We start from the raw sequence: 13,977 nt of genomic DNA, 5'->3' as shown, positions 1-13,977 counted from the left end.
ATGCCGCAAAACATTGAACATAATAGAACAATGATCATTTACACCCATATGTTCCCCAATTTCTACTCTCTTGATGATTTCTATATTTGAAATTAACAATAAATCTAAAATAGCATTGTTTCTAGTAGGTTCCTTGATCAATTAGTGAAGAAAGCCATCTTGAACAGTTTCCAAAAACCTTTTTCCCTCACAGTTTGACTAGCATTTCCCAATGTATATGCCCAAAATTAAGATTACCTACAATTATGACTTCATTGACAGTTTAAATCTTAATCTCATTGAAAAGTTTTTCACTAGTTTCATCAGTATCATCTAATTGTCTGTAATAAATTCCCACCAAAAGCCTTTTCCCTTTATATCCATTAACAGAAACCCAAATGGATTCAGTCTCCTTGTTATCATCTTCAATATTCTCAACTTCAACAGGATGTAACTCACATTTTACATATAAAGCCACCCCTCCTCCTCTCTTGAGAAGTCTATCCCTATTAAATAACCTATAACCCTGTATTTCAAAGAAATTTGTCATCAAAATCATCTACATTTAACCATGTTTCAGTTATTCCCATTATATCAAAATCCCCCATTTCTACCAGTGCTCTAAAATTCCTTTTATTTCTTATACATCTAGCATTACAATAGTAACAATTAAGCCTATTCTTATAAATATTTCTATACTCATTTCCTATGCTAAACTTTTCTCTAGTTCTTATTCTTTTTGCAATTAGTTTATCCTGGTTCTCACTACTCTCTAGTCCTACTTTAAAACTTCCCTTACAGCCAAGTTAATAGCCCTAGCAAACAAGCCAGCCTCTATCCTATTTAAATGTAAACCATATGTTGGCTTTAACTTTTTTTAATACATTAGCATTTTAAATGATAATCCTGAATGCATCTACATTTTAACAGCTTAAATGTTTAAGTATGTTTTTAAGCCACAAACAGAATGATACTGCATGTCATCAGCTTCTACATGTATTATCTATTTTCATATAGTATAAATTCAAGACCAGTCATAATTTATTACCATCTCTTCTACTACAGTATAAATGATAGGCAAACACTGCTATAAATTATTGTACATATTGTTGACCATGATCCAAGAGAATGATTTTACAAAAAACATTAAAAACAAACATGACATGACTACAGTATAGCATCTGTTCCAATATTTATTCCTATTTTCAATATATTTATAGATTTGAAATGCTTGCTATAAAAATCTTTTTTTTTTAATAACAAAAATGCTACATGTCCATAGGGAACTGCAGCAGTAATTTATTAGATTAATTGCAACATTCATTCTGGAACGAACAAATTTATGGATCCACAAGCAACTTGGTGCATAAATAACTTACAAAAGTCCATTTAAAAGGTCAATTTTAGGGTTAAGATAGGCAAGCATGAATGGATTACCACCATTTCCACAGTGTCTTCACTATCTAGCAAAACTACAACAAATTTCAAAAAACTTATGGTAGCACCGACCCTTAAATCTGGGCAAACTTATATGCTGGGGAAGCACTGTTAAACACTTCTATAACATTCAAGTTGAACACGAAACAAATGTATAATGTTGCAATCTCTGATGGTACACCTTCAGTCATATACACGTTACATGCATTGTTTATGCAGCATGAATAAAGAAATACATAAACTATTTTAACACCATAACGTTACTTAGGAATGTTTAAAATGTGAAAATTTATACACATGCTCTTTGTGAACATCCTCATAGCTTGAATTAAAAACTTTGCAAAGTTTCTGCAACATTAATGAGCTATGGGATGTTACTTAGGAATGTTTAAAATGTGAAAATTTATACACATGCTCTTTGTGAACATCCTCATAGCTTGAATTAAAACTTTGCAAAGTTTCTGCAACATTAATGAGCTATGGGCAATTAGTTTTAATTAATGCCTTCGTTAGTGGTAATTAGACTCATAAGACAATTAGTAAAGAATTTTGAATGAAAAAAGTCAAGCTATGGAACATTAATATCAACAAGTGTGCTAAATTTCATACCGATACTGGCTTTAATGGTGAAGTGGAAATTGAATGAAAAACTATAATGTATTTTTAATCACTTACTACAGGTTAATTAGTAAAGATTTTAAGACAAAAAATGAGTTATTTATGTATAAAAGAGGTTAAAATTTTGATTTAGGCTAAATTTGGAAAATGAAACTTGAAATATAGGGGGTGCTCTTTAAGAATCAGTGCTACCTTAAGAACACAAAGAAATAATCATCTACCTTAGTACTACTAAAAACAAAAAAGAAGAATAAAAATCAGAATTTATAAAAGATAAAATCTGATGTCATCTTTGTTCATAGTTGGTGAGGATCATATACCAAACCTACCTTTCATAAACAATGTAGTTGTGACTTTTAGGATAGGGAGAGGTTTTTTTGCTCTTAAAACCTACTGGCTCAGAAAAACACAACATTTTTGGTATAAACCAAAGCCAGAACCATTTATGAACACACCAGACTTAGGAATGTGAAAAACATGAAATTTGATACACATGCTCTTTGTGAACATCCTCATAGCTTGAATGACAAACTTTGCAAACTTTCTGCAATGTTAACAAGCTACACACACACACACACACACACACATGATAACATCTATCATTTTGTATAATTTTAAATTTTTGCAAAATATGTAATAATAATGTTACGTCTCCGTTTGTTAATTAACTTTCCGTAACTTCGTTCCGACGAAATTTTAGCGACACAAGTACTTACTTAATAAAACTAGTTTATTCTTTCTAAATATAACTTTACCGATACACTTATTTTCAACAGTCGCTCTGTAACAAACGTTTTAACAACGAACGTTAATTTCAACAATACTTCTGACTGCAGTTCAATTACTCACTACCTACACACACATTATTGTCCCATCACGTTGTCACCCTCTTTTATATACCAGACTACCTTATATCTAGTAAATGCTAGAGCATTCGCCAAGGTACAGGATAGTTCTAGAAACGTGGCGTGACACTAGTCATGTGACCTCGCTGACGCAACAATAATAATAATACATAAATATGTATAATTATACATTTTGAAATACATTTTTGCATACATGTCCCTTTATAAATTTATATGTACATATATTATGCCAATACCACTGACTGGTGTGAAGAAAGGAAAGAAACAGCCAAAGAACACTTTAAAAAAAAGATACTTGCAGTAGAGGATCATATGTGGGAGCCTGCACCACTTCTGTACCAGGTATACTCCATGCCCAGTGCAGAAAGAGATGACACAGATGCTGGGTAGAAAAAAGGGAGGAACACATCTAAAAGAGAGAGAACAATGGTTGGACAGGGATCCAAACCATCCCATATCTGAATATCAATCTGATAGATGACAGTAAAGTGGGTGAGAGTAAACAGGATGTGCCCCATGGTGTAAAGTGGCTAGGGCATGATAGACCATACACAAAAAGTCAACTGCATTTCAAATCCAGCTACTGGGAACCAAGATCCATGTTGGGGTAGAAAGGAGGATCATACTGGTGGCAAGTCAACTGTAATCCAAAACCCAGCCATCTGGTGAGGGGTAGGAAAGAGGATCATATCACCTTCTCCTCAAGTTCAGCAAACCAGAGGGAAATATCATACCCACCAATCTGTGAACATGCCACATGATGCAAATTGATTAAATGTTTGACTGATTCGGGAACCCGACATCCAGATGATTGGAATAATAACGATATCCCTGTATTGTGAAGTATCCCACTCAAAACCAATCAGACCATCAGTGCAAGAGGAAGAACCATAGCAACCCACATGTTCATCCTCCATGACCCACAACATATTAGTAATACAAGTGAGAGGATTTATTTTGATTGGTCCTGCTCTGAATCCAAAACCCAGCCACTAGGAACCAACATCCATGTGGGGGTAGGATGAGGGTGAATTTCAATTTTGACTGTTCACTCCAAAGCTACAGCATATCCTTAGATAGACCCATTCAGAACTGGAACATCAGATTGGGGGACTTCTCATCATCTACACCAGCAGAACACCACTGCTCTACTCTCAACTGAATGAATTCATTATTTTCTGTAATGCATATCACAATCACATTCAGGATACCTCCATAGCCCATCACCCCAGCAGCTTTGAACTGGAAAGTGTTAGGGACTCCTGTACTTCACTGGAAGAAAAGAGGGGAGAAAATGTGGTGGAGAATCCATAGGAACATCAACACCAGAGACAGTGTAACAGGAGATCACGAAAAATCTATATTGAAAAGCAGACCACTCTTGATTTATTCAATCTAAGGAATGGCAAGTATAGGCAACTATCCCCTTCTGCTTTAATCATGAAGTCCATGGATCAGCGGTACAGAAGGGACATATTAATGAAGCAGATACAACGTGAGGAAAAACCTACAAGTGATCTTGTGCAACACCCCATGTCAACAGTGTGCATAGTGGCCACGGAAATTATAATTGTTAAGTCATCACTGCCTTACAGTATGGATTTGACTAGTTTAAGTATACCTGGAAAAGCACCATTTGCCATAGGGCATGATCCGTTAAGAAAGAAAAAGAGACATGCCCCTGAAATATATATAAAGAGTGAAGGATGGTGACAGATGGAAGACGGTACCTGACGAGGAAGAAAAAACTACCCATAGCAGAAAATGGGAGATAACTGTACAAGGTATAGTCCCAGTGCTCAACTGAAAAAGTACCTCCAACATACAATATGGGTGAGATGCAGGTAAAAAGGGAAGGTGTCTGATCAGAGTGAAGACACCAGGAATTGATTATGGGAAAAAAGAAGACAAGGAAAAAAAAAACTAACATGGGTATAAGAATACGAAAGATCAACCTTGGGCATCCTTGGTCCTGGAGAAATAACCCACCAGAGTGTGGTAAAAAGAAAAGGGGTAAGAACTACGAAGTGATTGAGGTGGGAAAAATCAAACACATAACTGCAATCTGCATTGAGAATACATGTCTAATAGTAAGTAATGGGAAGGTGCCAGACATAGAACATGTATGAAGAATGCAATGGCTAGAGAAAAAAAGAAAAGAAAAAGAGAAAAAACGAGATACTTCATGTGATGCTAAAGTCACAGCAGTAGCATCCCTCCCCTAAAAAAAGAAAGATTGGTGGAGGAAAATTAGATATGGAAAGGAAGTTAGCTTGGTACAGGACAGTGTTCCACCCAAGATCTCAAAAGCAATGAAGCCACGTTTGTAGGAAAAAAAAAAAAAAGAGTCAAAAATGGCAATCTCTCCAATGTGGAGGTAAGGAGAAGGAAGGTATCCCATGAAAATCCACAAGAAGTAGGTGGAATGCCTCAGAAAGGAGGTGCATGGCAGACAATATCTGTAAGAGAGGCGACAGGGGAAGGAGAAGGCTGGCAAACTTGGGTAGGGATAAAGGGATACGATTAACAGAATCTGTTTACTTTAATATTATAAGCTGCCATTCACAGTTAATAATTAAGATGCTTAGTAGTGTGCAAGAAAGAAAACTAATTCAACTAGTGTGATGAAACACTTCAGACTTAACATGTGTAGAATTTCTACAGTTGAATTACTAATTGAATTGTGATATCAAAACTTGTCTTAATAGTAATATTAAATTTAAAGTATAAATAACAGTGATTTGCATCTTAAAATTGTTTGTACTTGTTGGCAGCCCAGCTGCACTTTTCTGAGCATAATTTTTAATCTCTATAAGGAAATAATTGAATATTATATATGTAGACTTACAGGTGGCATTGCATATAAACCCACCATTCAATGTACAACTTTTGTGAATTTAGAAGAACCAAAATGTAATGTATATGAGGCTGGATAACTTCATGTAACTACCCTTCCAACCCTTTAGGAAATATTTAAAAACAAGAAATATATTAATGGAATGTTGTTTACTAAGAAAAGCCATGGGAACATATGATAATTTTATTATAATATATGATATTACTTATTACACACTCATTAACTACATTTGTACATCTATCACATCAGTTATCTCTATTCTTTGTTGTTTTTTTTCAGTTTTTTGATTTTAAAGCTTGTTTAAAATCTTTAAATTTGCAAACAAAAAATGTATGTTTAACTGATGTAACTATAAAAAAAAAAATTATATATTCAGCCAGATGTCTGCCAGCTTTATCACAGAAATAGTTAACATTCTAAGAGTAAAAAGATTTATGTTGGCACTACTCCCAACATCTCCAAAATTCTAAGACTTTCAGTTATTAACCTTTCGTGATAGTTGACATTCTTGATATCACATAGCTACTCTTACTCATATATAAATCTATTTTGAACTCTTCAGTACTTTCTTTAAACTCTCTCCAAGTTCATTATGCTGTTATAGATAATTCAAGTAGACTGCAATATTAGCAGTTTGAATGTACTATGTTTCAAACCAGTTCTATAAAAATAATTTCTTGAAATGCCATGCCACCAATTTTTCATCCCACTCTGTAGGTCCTAATTCCATTTGTGGATATTTTATCTTTATATCCTGAGAATTCACTGTTGGCTGAATCATAAGTAATTTATTACCTACTGAAATGTTTTCTATATTTTCATACTGGTTACATGCTATGCTACTCTGCTGATTATACTGATGAGAGCTTGAAATTTTCCAATTATACCGGTGGGGTATCTCATGCCCAAAGTACTAAGAATATTTCTCCCATAAATATTTCATGGTTTAAGTCTTTATTCACCGTAAGTCATTCATGCACCCATTTGATGTACAAAATCAGTCATACTATTACTGGTTTGATAGGCAGAAGCAGACTGCAAGTTAAATAGATGTACCTTTGAAACATTTGTTCTTTCATTTAAAATTCAGTATTCCATATATAATATAACTAAAACTTAAAATCATAAATAATATTCAACATTAAACTGGTACACAATTAAAAACATTTTATTTAGGTCTACCTATGGCCTTCAAAAAGTTGAAGACTCTACATGTTTCGACATTACAACGTCATCCTCAGGAATATTGTTTATGATTTTAACTTTATACACAAGTGCCAAAATACTATAACAACTAAAACTTGTTTGAACATCAAAACTGGTTTGTAATTTACTGCACATAATATATCTGGATATTAGCTATCTTTTACCTGTCAAAGTTGAATTCAGGGATGCAATATGTTGATGGCAAGAGAATAAAATGCAATTAAATAAACAAAAGTTTTCATCAATATATATTAATAAGATAGTTCAGAAGAACAAACTTGTATACTGTTGATGTAAACAAACACAAGATAAGTAAATTAATAGTTCAAACAGGGTAGAAGAATTCAAAATATTTTTAAATACAAACTGGGGACAGAAGAAATTAGTTTCTAAAAGAATAGAAAATTGATTTGTTAAGTTGTTGCAATGCTTGGATGTGCACATCTAATGAGAATGAGCCAAGTTAGCAATATAAAGACCTTGATAGTACAACATGTAAATTTAGAGGTTAGCCAAAAGTCAAAAATTAATTTGTCAATATTAAGAAAATGTGCACTTTCATCATGACTTTCCTACATCGAATGTGGCCATAAATGAGTAAGCACCACCTGTACAACATCTTTACGAATGTAGATACTTTGGATAGACTAGGATGTGCAAACTGTATATCATTTCCAAGAATGCTTAACATTGTGTTGTTTAGCCTAACACATTTTATGAAGAAAAATTTTAATTAGTGGTCACAAAGATATGAGAACCAATTTACTAGGTACAAAATAATGGTCACATGTAGAACTGTAGGCAGGGCAGTTAAACTCCAAAGCCATTTCTCAGATTATAGATTAAATTAAGTATACACCATGCTTCTAGTTACACCTACTTAATTATTAATTTAAATAATTTATGAATGTATTAAATTTTCAGTAGCTCCCAAATAATAAACTACTTAAAACAGTTAAGTACAAATTTTAGTTAAATACAAATTACTGGGTGGATAGATTAGTAACCAAGTATAATGACTAGTAATTAGTGATAAAAGTTAAATTTGATTAGAGGTAGTTCAAGGATAAGTAACTGTATTTTATAGTGTAACAGATGCTAGAATTGAGTTACATCTAAGAATTCTAGACTTGATTGAAACTTTCAGGAGACTTGGAAGAATACACTAAACTTTCAGAGTTTGCTTATATGAGGATAAGTCAGATATAGCTTTGAAGAAGATTGTGCTATTTGAGGGAAAAATACAGTAGGAACAAAATTCAAAGATGCAACACATGAAACTGATAAGAGTTAGGTAAATTGTGATTTGTGGAAAAGTGAGAATGAAAACGTTGGGCTCGAAAGTGTGAAGAGTAACTTAAGATAAAGTTATTTTCTCTTAAGAAAATAATGTTTATAAGTAATCTTGGTGAATCTTACAAGATTATTCAGGGAATCAAGAAGTAAAAGATCTCAGATTTCTTTGCGATGTATTCTGAAGACAACAGAACATAAGTTCAAAAATCGGAAAAAGACAAGCTAGGCTCAAGTTAAGATACTTGTTTTTCAAACAGGCAGAATGAGTCACCATTAGCAACAGTGGAGGTTGTACACTTAAAAGAGGAGTTTAAGAAGGTAATTGATGGTTTCCTGAAAAGTAAGGGTAGGTTTAAATTTTTACTTTTCAAGGGTGAGAGTACAACAAGTATAGCCTTGAATGACCAAACGGTCCCTTGTTGTCTGTATGTAACTTTAACGATGTAGTGTAATTTCACTACCTTCCAGGTAGCAAATTAAGTTCTGTTGCAGCATAATCACAATTCTATACTAGACTTGCCTAACTTGTGACATCCAAATGGAAATAGTCAAGTCTTACTTGGAAGTTACTAGAAATATCTAAATCTATCATATTAACTTTTTGAAATCTCCAAAACTTGAAGATTTTTTTTAAATTGGAGCCTGTTTATAGACTTATTTAGGTTACCAAAAATGCTTTTTTACATTTTCTACAAAATCTATAAAAAGAAAATTCAAAATTAAATAAAGATCAACAAAACATAAATCATAACCATGCAACTGCACTTAAAAGTATTAGCCAAATTTGCAATATACAACTAAAATATTTATACTTACACCATAAAACAGTATTATATGCACATTTTAACCATCACAAAAAAAATCATTATTTGACATGCTACTGCATAAACAATTAATGTTTTTTCTCCAAATATTCTTTTTTTTTTGTTGTTGTTGTTAGATACAGCTACTATGCTTGGCTTTTATTTGGGATTTGGGAATTATTATAACTGAGCATTTTTGATTTCAAGCAAAATGTTAAGTTTAATAACACCTTTATTTTTGTCTCTTCATTTGAGTAAAACCCTGCATAATGACACAGGTGTACAGCATTCTGTGCTACCCTGATAAGAGGGTTGTACAAAATTGTTTAATCTAGCTGAACTAAAATAAGAATATCACAAACACATAGCAAGTTACCGTGTAACAAGTATTTTAGTGAGAATTGTGTGTGGATATTCTGCTGACTCGTGTCTTTGGAAATTAGTCAAAATGATGTAATATGATGGTGTAAGTGTAAACCACCATGCTCTGTCTTGAAAAAGTTTTTACAAGATTGTTTAGTATCACAGAAGCAAGATAAAAAATGAAATAGATACATGATAGGTAAAAAGTATATATATTATTTATTTATCTATTGCCTTGTATATAACCTTCGTGAAGCACCTGTTACATTAGTGCCTAGTTTTGATCTCCTTATTCTTATAACAGGCAAGCTCTTTTAATACTTGAAAGAGTGCAAAGGAAGTTATTATAATGATGGTTATTTTAGAAAATGTGAGCATAGAATAATAAGGAGGCTACTTGTTTCAGATGCTTAAAAATTGTCAGGTTGGTTCAACAATAAGATTAAAAATAGAAAATTTAATACTAAAGATAATAATTGTAAGTCATTAAAATTCATAACCACAGTTGTTTTTACCTGGAATTAATTCCCAAAGTTAAAAATGTACTTGTATTTACTTATGAAATGGTTTGCCTAATAATGTGATGGATGATATCTGAATTCATTTTAAACCTTTATTGGATAAACACATGAATATCTACCATTTATCTGAATTTGATGCTTTGAAGGATTGTCTTAAAAGATGGATGGGTGACGTAAAACAAGGCCAAATAGCCTTCTGTTCCTTAACTCATTGTGTCTTTAATTAAGGAGCTAGACAATTTAATTTACTGGTCTTGAAATATGGCCAAGGAAATACAATTGTCTTAAACTGGGTCATTTGTAAAATTTTGCATCTTTTTGCCCAACCGTTCAATGAAGCAATAAAATCTATTTAAATTTACATATGTTAGAAGGGAAGGTAGGTTTTTGAACACCGAAGTATTTTAACTTTACTTATAAAAGCTTTTCTTTTAATTGGTGGAAACAGTAGAATAAGGGCTAACAATTAAAACATTTTAATAGGGAAAGAGTCATCTTCAGCTTAATTGTTTCTTATTTTTTCTACATTAATACTACATTAGATTTATACAAATTAAACTATGATCACCCAAGTCCAAGTTCTAAGATACCACTGAATCTTTCGTGTACTGACCAGTCACTGGAAAGTACTAATTCAAACCCCTTTTTCTTCTCCGTGCTGTTAATTGTAGTCTTTCTACATTTTGTTGCTCAAATTCATAAATGAAAGTTGTTGTAATGAAAGTACAAAAGGTTATATATAGAAAACTAATTAGACTTTAAGAGACCTTAAATTAGTTCTACAATTTTTCATGACTATATATATATTTTGCATGGCAGTTACACTTCCATAAGTTACAGCTTCAACTATGAAATCTAACCTTTACTTTAGTAACTTAGTAATTAGATTTATAGAGGTTAATATCATACAAATTAAAATACAGAATATTACAATCTGGGCAATGGAAAAAATAATTTAGAATGTGAATGCAATATAATTTTTGCACTATTGTTTATTAATTTATATAAACAAAAATACTATTAGTATTACTACTCAGTTATTTGTTGTTAAACTTAAAGACTTAAACTATCTTCAGATTTCTTTATTAATTTCTCAAATCTTAATTTTTTTTGGTAGTTATCTTTCATCTCCTTTAACTTTATTTTCCAATCACAACGAAAGATGACGATAACATAACGAAAGTTAAATTTACTAAAACAATTAAAACGCACAATCTCCAAAACTTGAAATTGTTAGGCCTACCCAAGTTTAACATAATAAATACTAAAATAACACGAATATGCGTTTTCTTAATCCATCCACATTTGTTGTTATTTACGGACATGTTTAAATTATTACCACCTAAGCAGTCTGAAACTTACAAATGCATGCATTTGGTATAGAGAATAACAGCATTTTAAGTCATATAAAAGTAAGTCTTTACCTGAAGAATGACTTTATACCTATTTTCTTTGTTTCACTTTCTATACCTTACAAGTGTACCCTACTCACTTTCGCAGCAGAACAAAGCAACTTGCATTGGCACCAGACAAACAGCTGTTTATAGAGCAAACCAAAACACTGCGCTCTTATCAACAACTGCGCAAGTCGTCAAGCGCGGGTCTTAGCTCCGCATATTAACCAATCAAAGCATACATTGCAATCATATATGGTCCATAGGTTTTCAAGGTCATTGAACTCAGAACCCGTTTATTAAACATTTTCAGGTCCAACAGGCCTGAATGGTGTAAAAACAATGTAAAGGCCTAGTCATAGGAGCAACTAAAGTTTTGTTGATGGCGACATGTAAAAGTACAGGTAAAATGCCTGTTAGATTTCAAAAATTAGTTCTGTTCAGTAGGGGATTTAAACTTAGGATTATGTTGTTTACATAGAGACATATGTGAAGTACATCTACAACAAACGATGTCGTACAATATATTTACTAGCACGAAAAGTTGTATTTTCGCGGTATATAACTTAATTAATATAATAATACTTTATATCTAAACATGTGTACGAGCACTTTTTTTTTTTTTTGCTGCTTGTACATACAAAAGTTCTTGAAAAATTGAATAAACCATTAATATATAATAGCAAGTCCCCCGGTTGGTCAGCGGTAAGTTTACGAACTTACAAGGCTAAAATCCGGATTTCGATTCCATGCAGTGGAATAGCCCATTGGGAGTGTAGAAAACATTCTAACCATAACACATGCTTCATTACATTGATGGTTCTAGTGTTCTTTGTGGGAGATTGGGTGCTTACTGCAAAATATTGTATTGTGTCATGGTATACACATAAGTGCGATATTCAATAATACTTATGCCTGTCAGAAAGTTATAAATATTTGCAATACAACAAGCTCCGGAATGTTATACAGAGAAGAATACGATAGCAAAGAAAAAACAAGCAAATACAAATAAAACAACATCTTTATTCATGTAACGAATAACGTTGTATCCTATTGGCAGCAAGTGTTCATTAGAGAAGGCTAGAATCAAAATAATAATAATCCAGTCTTTTCAATTCAGTGATCATTACCATTACCTACGTGGTCTATTCAGGTAAAACTAAGTTAACCTTAGAATAATAGAAGAGACTCCTTTAATAACAAGAGATTCAACAATATATTTATTATGAAGTAACTACGAACTTTCTGACTTTGACTAAAATTGAAAGAGAATGAGACTGGAAATAAATGTACAAAAATACAACGAAACAATTTTTTAGTTCGAACTCACAAACGCAATTGAAATAATGTGTGTACAGAGCGAAGAACGATGTTTTTTACAATCCAGTTATCTCTTTAAATTATCTTAACAAGTTAGAAATATGTTTAAAAAGAATTAGTTAAAGTCACAGGTTAAACTTATTGAGACTACTTCCATTTACAAAGAACGGGCTTAACTTCACTTACCAAACTGAGCTTTTAAATTGACACTCTATGTAAGTAGTATTATTTTGTATTTAGAGAAATTAATCTATATAAATATTATACTACTGTCTGTTGTCTGTCCATGTAACTACTCCGCAGGGTGTGGATGGATCTTTACCAAAATTTGTATGGAGGTTCAATAGACTCATTCGGGAATATATACAAATTTTCAGTTTTGCATTTTGCTGTTTTTTATGTGAGTTTTATTACCACAGCTTCGCCCCATGTAATTGGATTTTCACCAAATTTGGTATGGAGGTTCATTGGGTCCATGAGGAGATACATACAAATTTTCAGGTTTGCATTTTGTGTGGGCGTTTTTTATAATTAAAATATTAGGGGAGCAACTTTTCATGTCATTTGCGGTCATAAAATATCTCTCAGATTTACTATTTTGTATAAGAAAGCGTGAGTAATGTCTTATCACGAAAGTCTCCCAAACGCAAGGACTGTAAGGAGAACCCGATCACCGATGTGCACGTTTATATTATTAACCAGCTACAAAAAGCTTTATAGGATTGAAGAGAGTAAATTTGAGTAGCACTGTCATATTTTGTTCAACAAGTTATGTTATAACCTTTCCATTAGCGTATTAATTTGGATTAATATGAAGGCTACTATTCGTTGGTGAAAGAGTAGCCCAAGAGTTTGCGGTGGGTGGTGATGACTAGCTGCCTTCCTTCTAGTCTTTCAATGTTAAATTAGGGACGGCTAGCGCAGATAGCCCTCGTGTAGCTTTGCGCTAAATTCAAAACAAACAAACCTTCGAAAACTCATAAGATCGTTCTCAGATCCAGAATGATCAACGATCCGAATAATGTTTTGTAGTGTGATGAGAAGTCTCAATCTTAATGTGCCCATGAAATATGATACAAATTCGATCACACTTTACAAGATTTATTAACCTAAAACAGTGAAAATGCCCTATCTCCCCATTATAAAAAATGCTTCAAACTGATCCCAAATCCAGAATTGGAACCGGACCAAATTTGGGGAGAACTGTCCCATACTGACTATCCATCTTATGTAAAATTTTCGTGTACACCAATCTGTTAGTTTTCGAGATACGCGCGTGGAAACACAGACACACAACGAACCCGAATGCAGTACCCA

The 13,977-nt window shown here is 32.7% G+C and overlaps 1 protein-coding gene across 4 annotated transcripts in view; it reads right to left on the bottom strand.

Moving 5' to 3' along the window:
• Nucleotides 1-11,465, bottom strand: part of LOC106478774 (protein yippee-like 2) — a 32,813-nt gene extending 21,348 nt beyond the window's left edge. For 3 of the 4 annotated variants that reach the window (XM_022382414.1, XM_013939337.2, XM_022382416.1), the window contains exon 1: nt 11,371-11,465. The gene's annotated coding sequence lies outside the window, so the exon portion shown is untranslated. The remainder of the gene's footprint in view (nt 1-11,370) is intronic. The other variant, XM_022382415.1, reaches the window with a different exon arrangement.
• Nucleotides 11,466-13,977: the final 2,512 nt, after the last annotated feature.

This window comes from Limulus polyphemus, unplaced genomic scaffold, assembly GCF_000517525.1.
Source record: "Limulus polyphemus unplaced genomic scaffold, Limulus_polyphemus-2.1.2 Scaffold248, whole genome shotgun sequence".
NCBI lineage: Eukaryota > Metazoa > Arthropoda > Merostomata > Xiphosura > Limulidae > Limulus > Limulus polyphemus.
Note: the sequence above shows the minus strand (reverse complement) of the source record. Positions and strands in the feature narration are given on the sequence as shown.